This window comes from Theropithecus gelada, chromosome X (assembly GCF_003255815.1).
Source record: "Theropithecus gelada isolate Dixy chromosome X, Tgel_1.0, whole genome shotgun sequence".
NCBI lineage: Eukaryota > Metazoa > Chordata > Mammalia > Primates > Cercopithecidae > Theropithecus > Theropithecus gelada.
Window position 1 is genome coordinate 134,385,719 of NC_037689.1, and position 6,530 is coordinate 134,392,248.

Here is a 6,530-nt window from a genome sequence, read left to right on the forward strand (position 1 = left end):
TTCCTTCCTTCCTTCCTTCCTTCCTTCCTTCCTTCCTTCCTTCCTTCTTTTTCCCTCCCTCCCTCCCTTCCTTCCTTCCTTTTTTCTTTTTTTTGAGATGGAGTCTCGCTCTGTCTCCCAGGCTGGAGTGCAGTGGCATGATTTCGGCTCACTGCAACCTCTGCCTCCTGGGTTCAAGTGATTCTCCTGCCTCAGGCTCCCGAGCAGCTGGGATTACAGGCGCCCGTCACCACACCTGGCTAATTTTTTTTTTTTTTATTTTTGTATTTTTAGTAGAGATGGGGTTTCACCATGCTGGCCAGGCTGGTCGAACTCCTGACCTCAGGTAATCCACTCGCCTTGGCCTCCCAAAGTACTAGGATTACAGGCGTGAGCCACTGCACCTGGCAGCATAAACTTTCTATATTGAGTGAGACCTGTCTCTGGTATTTGGGGTTCACACATTTAAGTCTGTGATACATTTTGGGTTTTTATTTGTTGTTGTTGTAAGATGTGAAAGTTAGGTTGAGATTAATTTTTTTGCCTATAGATATCTAATTTCTTTAGCATGGTTTCTTGAAAAGACTATCCTTCCTCCGTGAAATTGCTTTTGCACCTTTTCAAATTTTTTTTGGCAAATCTTGCTTTGTCCTCCAGGCTGGAGTGTGGTGGCACCATCTTGGCTCACTGCAACCTCCGCCTCCTGAGCTCAAGTGATTCTTCTGCCTCAGCCTTCTTCTTCTTCTTCTTTTTTTTTTTTTTGAGATGAAGTCTTGTTCTGTTGCCCACGCTGGAGTGCAGTAGTGCGATCTTGAGTTCAAGCAATTCTTCTTCCTCAGTCTCCCAGGTAGCTGGGATTACAGGCACCTGCCACCATGCCTGGCTAATTTTTTTTGTATTTTTAGTAGAGATGGGATTTCACCATGTTGGCCAGGCTGGCTTTGAACGCCTGACCTCATGTGATCCACCCACCTTGGCCTCCCAAAATGCTAGGATTACAGGCGTGAGCACCTCACCTGGCCCTGCCTCAGTCTTCTGAGTAGCGGGGACCATGCCCAGCTAATTTTTGTAGTTTTAGTAGAGACGGGGCCAGTCTGGTCTCGAATTCCTGACCTGAAGTAATCCACCCACCTCGGCCTCCCAAAGTGCTGGGATTACAGGTGTGAGTCACCATGCCCGGCCACTTTTTCACCTTTGTAAAAAAATCACTTGGGCATAGTTATATGGCTGTATTTCTGAGTTTTCTGTTGTACTGTTACATTGGTTTGTGTGTCAGGCATTAGCCTTTTGATGATTAAATTTGCATGCAATGCCTTTGTGGAGTGCCACAGGACTCCAAAGGAAAGTGTACCTTATCAAGAAATGCTGTCCCTTGGACTGAAGAAACTTGGCAGTGTAGTACAACTCTGCTGCCAATAAGATTCTTTTTTGGTTCATATTTGTATTATTTCAGGACAGTAGGTGCTAAAATATGACTCTGTTTTTCATTGTTTACTCATGCTCATTATTTCCTGATTCATAACATTGGCACATTTCATCTGAAGGCTCTGGAAGAAAAAAAATAAATAAATAATAACACTGGGTCAGGCGCAGTGGCTCATGCCCATAATCCCAGCATTTTGGGAGGCCAAGGCAGGCGGATCACCTGAGGCCGGGAGTTCGAGACCAGCTTGACCAACATGGAGAAACCCTGTCTCTGCTAAAAATACAAAATTAGCCGGGCGTGGTGGTGCATGCCTGTAATCCCAGCTACTCGGGAGGCTGATGCAGGAGAATTGCTTGAACCTGGGAGGTGGTGGTTGTGGTGAGCTGAGATGGTGCCATTGCACTCCAGTCTGGGCAACGAGAGTGAAACTCCGTCTCAAAAACAAAAAACAAAAAATAAATAAAAAATAAACCACTGGCACTTTACCTTGATAATCCTCCATAGCTAGACCTTGTAAATAAGAAATTTTGTATTAAAAGTGTCAAATATTTTATTATCACGTTCTTTTGGTAACAGTGTTATTCAGAGATAAATCATGTACCATATAATTCACCCACTTAAAGTGTCTAATTTAGTGGTTTTTAGTGTATTCACAGAGTTGTACAGCCACCACTACCATCAATTTTATTGTCACTTTTAAGTGAAGGATTGTATATCAGGGTAGTTTTTAGGAAGCTAGGGTGGATTTCATATCCCACCTTGTATGTTATTGAAGAAGACAAATTCTTCTCTTCAGTGATGACAGCATTGTGTGTGTGTCTAGTTGTAATCATTTCAGTTACGAATGAAAACTTAGAAGAGAGTGTAGAGAATGATGGCATACTGAAGTCTTTGAAGAAGTTTTACCTGTAAGATAAATTGCTTATTTCATGACATTTGAATTATAAACTTTAGCCAAATCTCTTACTATTTTCAATTTTTTCTTAACAGTTTTCTTTTAACAAAACAGAAATGTGTAAAAGTTTGTGTAAAATCTTACGATCAAGACCAAATGGACAAGCTGGCTTTTTTGAAGAAAGGAATACGACTGAATTACCAGCATCACTGGTAGGTTTGGCATCGGAAATACCATGACTTGGCTGGGTGAGGTGGCTAACGCCTGTAATCTCAGCACTTTGGGAGGCCAAGGTGGCAGATCGCTTGAGCTCAGGAGTTTGAGACCAGCCTGGCCAGCATGGCGAAAACCCATCTCTACTAAAAATACAAAAATTAACCGAGCACGATGGCAGGCACCTGTAATCCCAGCTACTTGGGAAGCTGAGGTGCACGAGAATTGCTTGAACCTGGGAGGCAGAGGTTGCATTGAGCTGAGATTGCGCCCCTGCACTCCAGCCCGGGTGAAAGAGCGAGACGCTGTCTCAGAAAGAAAAAAAAAAAAAAAATTAACATGACTTAATTAATTTTTCAATTCCTTTCAGAAGTTTTTTGTTTGTTTGTTTGTTTGTTTTGAGACAGGGTATTGCTCTGTCGCCCAGGCTGGAACAAAGTGATGTCATCATAGCTCACTGCATCCTCAAACTCCTGGGCTCAATTGATCCTCTTTACTTAGCCTCCTGAGTAGCTAGGACTACAGGCATGTGCCACCGTGCCTGATTAAGTTTCGATTTTCTTTTTTTGTCTTTTTTTTTTTTTGAGGTAGAGTCTAGCTCTGTCACGCAAGCTGGAGTGCAGTGGCATGATCTCAGCACACTTGAAATCTCCACCTCCCAGGTTCAAACTATTCTCCTGCCTCAGCCTCCCGAGTAGCTGGGATTACAGGCACCTGCCACCATGCCCAGCTAATTTTTGTATTTTTAGTAGAGACGGGGTTTCACTGTGTTGGCCAGGCTGGTCTTGAACTCCTTACCTTGTGATCCACCCACCTCGGCCTTCCAAAGTGCTGGGATTACAAGCGGGAGCCACCGTGCCTGGCCTTTTTTTTTTCCTTTTTTGCTGTCACCTTATTTTTTTAAATTATTTTTATTTTCTTTTTGTAGAGACAGGGTCTAGCTATATTGCCCAGGCTGGTCTTGAAATCCTGGCCTCAAGCAGTGCTTCCGCCTTGGACTCCCAAAGTGAGTCATCACACCCTGCCAAAAAAGTACTCTTTTTTATTTTTATTTTTATTTTATTATTATTATTATTATTTGGATACAGCGTTTCTCTCTGTCACCCAGGCTAGAGTTCAGTGGCGCCATCTTGGCTCACTGCAACCACCGCCTCCTGGGTTCAAGTGATTCTCGTGCCTCAGCCTCTGAGTAGCTGGGATTATAAGTGTCTGCCACCACACCCGGCTAATTTTTGTGTTTTTTTAGTACAGATGGGGTTTTACCATGTTGTCCAGGCTGGTCTTGAACTCCTGGACTCAAGTGATCCACACACCTCGGCCTCCCAAAGCGCTGGGATTACAGGCATGAGCCACTGCACCTAGCAGTATTTCTTATATTTCAGTCATTTTACATACCACCTTGGTACTTTTTGCTGTGTGTCAAGCACCTGTATTATTATTTATCTGCTTTAAAAAATCCATTATTTAAAGCCAGGTGCAGTGGCTCATGCCTGTAATCCCAGCACTTCTGGGAGGCTGAGGCGGGTGGATCACTTGAGGCCAAAAAATTTGAGACCAGCCTGGCCAGCATGGCAAAACCCTGTTTCTACTAAAAATACAAAAAAAAAAAAAAAAAAAAAAATGAGCCAGGCATGGTGGCACTCACCTGTAGTCCCAGCTACTTGGGAGGCTGAGGCAGGAGAATTGCTTGAATCTGGGAGGCAGAGGTTGCAGTGAGCCCAGATTGCACCACTGCACCCCAGCCTGGTCAACAGAGGGAGACCCTGACTCAAAAAAAAAAAAAAAAAAAAAAAAAAAAAAATCCATGCTGTATTTAGAAAGGAAACTATAATACCCTAGAAATTACAGATGTACTGATGTACTGTACTACTTATATTTTTTATTCATCTAATTTCAAGTAAATATGTAAAAGGTAAAATTGGTTTTCCATCTACTACCTAAAATCATCTTGTATATCTTCAGTGCTATGTATTCTACACAGTGGGAAGCAATGAGATAAAGAAGTAAAGAAAATGGGAAGAGAAGCAACAAACAACTGCTTAATTGATAGTTCTTTGAAAGCAAGGGTAAACTGGCAGAAGAAAGGAGTTAATGAACAGGAGAAATGTTCATTAACATGGTCTGTGTTTGAGACCATATATGAAAGTGGGTTCTTAGGGAACATTTAATGACAACATCTTTCAGGATCAAGTCTGGGAAGAAGAAAGGGACCAACAGGATGAAAAAGCCTCAGTTGGCAGGAGTAGCAATAACTTTATCAACATTTGTAGGTTGTCAACATAAAATTACCAAGGTTAAGTAAAAGCTTAAATAGGGCCAGGTGCGGTGGCTCACGCCTGTAATCGCAACACTTTGGGAAGTCAAGGTGGGCGGATCACAAGGTCAGGAGTTCGAGATCATTCTGGCCAACATGGTGAAATCCCATTTCCACTAAAATACAAAAAAAAAAAAAAAGAAAAAATTAGCCAGGCGTGGTGGTGCATGCCTGTAGTACCAGCTACTTGGGAGGCTGAAGCATGGGAATCACTTGAACCCAGGAGACGGAAGTTGCAGTAAGCCCAGACTGCGCCACTGCACTCCAGGCGTGGCAACAGAGTGAGACTCCGTCTAAAAAGAAAAAAACCAAAGCTTAAATAAAACCAGCAGCTACTTTTTGCTATTTCTTTTATAAATAGTGGTACTCTTTCTTGTGAATTTCTTCTTCCTCTTCCTCTTCTTCCTCTTCTTCTTCTTCTTGACAGAGTCTTACTCTGTCACCCAGGCTGAGTACAGTGGCATGATCATGACTCATTGCAACCTGAACCTCCAGGGTTCAAACCATCCTCCTTCCTCAGCCTCCTGAGTAGCTGTGACTACAGGCCTGTGCCACCACGTCAGGCTAATATTTGTAGTTTTTGTAGAGATAGGGTTTTGCCGTGTTGCCCAGGCTGGTCTCGAACTCCTGGACTCAAGTGATCTGCCTGCCTTAGCCTCCCAAAGTGCTGGGATTACAGGTGTGCACCACCGCTCCCAGCCTATTTTTATTTTAAAGATATTTATTTTAGATAGATACTGATGTCCTCCTCCCTTCCCCCTGACACATAGGCTCCTTTTCACTGAAAAATGAAAGTTTCAGGCAAATTTCAGAAAAGTTTATAGGCTGGGCATGGTGGCTCATGCCAGCACTTTGGAAGGCCGAGGTGGGCAGATCACCTGAGGTCAGGAATTCAAGACCAGCCTGGCCAACATGGTGAAACCCCATATCTACTAAAAATACAAAAAAATTAGCCAGGTGTGGTGTTGGGCGCCTGTAATCCCAGCTGCTCGGGAGGTTGAGGCAGGAGAATCACTTGAACCTGGGAGGTGGAGGCTGCCGTGAGCTGAGATTGCTCCACTGCACTCCAGCCTGGGCGACAGAGCAAGAATCTGTCTCAAAAAAAAAAAAAAAATTGTTTATAGTGCCATTGATCATATCAGTGGGAATAATTATACCAATTATTTTGAAAGTGCAGTCTTGGGGCCTCTGAGAACTTTTCAGGGAGGTCCAAACTATTTTCTTAGTAGTACTAAGCTGTTATGTGCCTTCTTCACTCTCATTCTTTCATGAGTGTACAGTGGAATTTTCCAGAAGCTACATGAAGTGAGATGATGTCGTCACTCTGAGGGCTAATGGAATGTGTGCTTCTGTATTCTTGGAGTCTCGCGCTGTTGCCCAGGCTGGAGTGCAGTGGCACAATCTCGGCTCACTGCAAGCTCCGCCTCCTGGGTTCACGCCATTCTCCTGCCTCAGCCTCCTGAGTAGCTGGGACTCCTGAGTAGCTGGGTGGTACAGGCACTCACCACCACGCTCGGCTATTTGTTTTTGTATTTTTAGTAGAGATGGGGTTTTACTGTGTTAGCCAGGATGGTCTCGATCTCCTGACCTCATGATCCGTCCGCCTTGGCCTCCCAAAGTGCTGGGATTACAGGTGTGAGCCACCGCGCCCAGCCTATTCTTGTGTTTTTAAAATGTCTCTTTGTAAATTTCTAACACAGTAA

The 6,530-nt window shown here is 43.8% G+C and overlaps 1 pseudogene; it reads left to right on the forward strand.

Annotated features, from left to right (window-relative positions):
- The window catches only part of LOC112615285, a 3,403-nt pseudogene extending 2,005 nt beyond the window's left edge, over nt 1-1,398 (forward strand).
- Nucleotides 1,399-6,530: the final 5,132 nt, after the last annotated feature.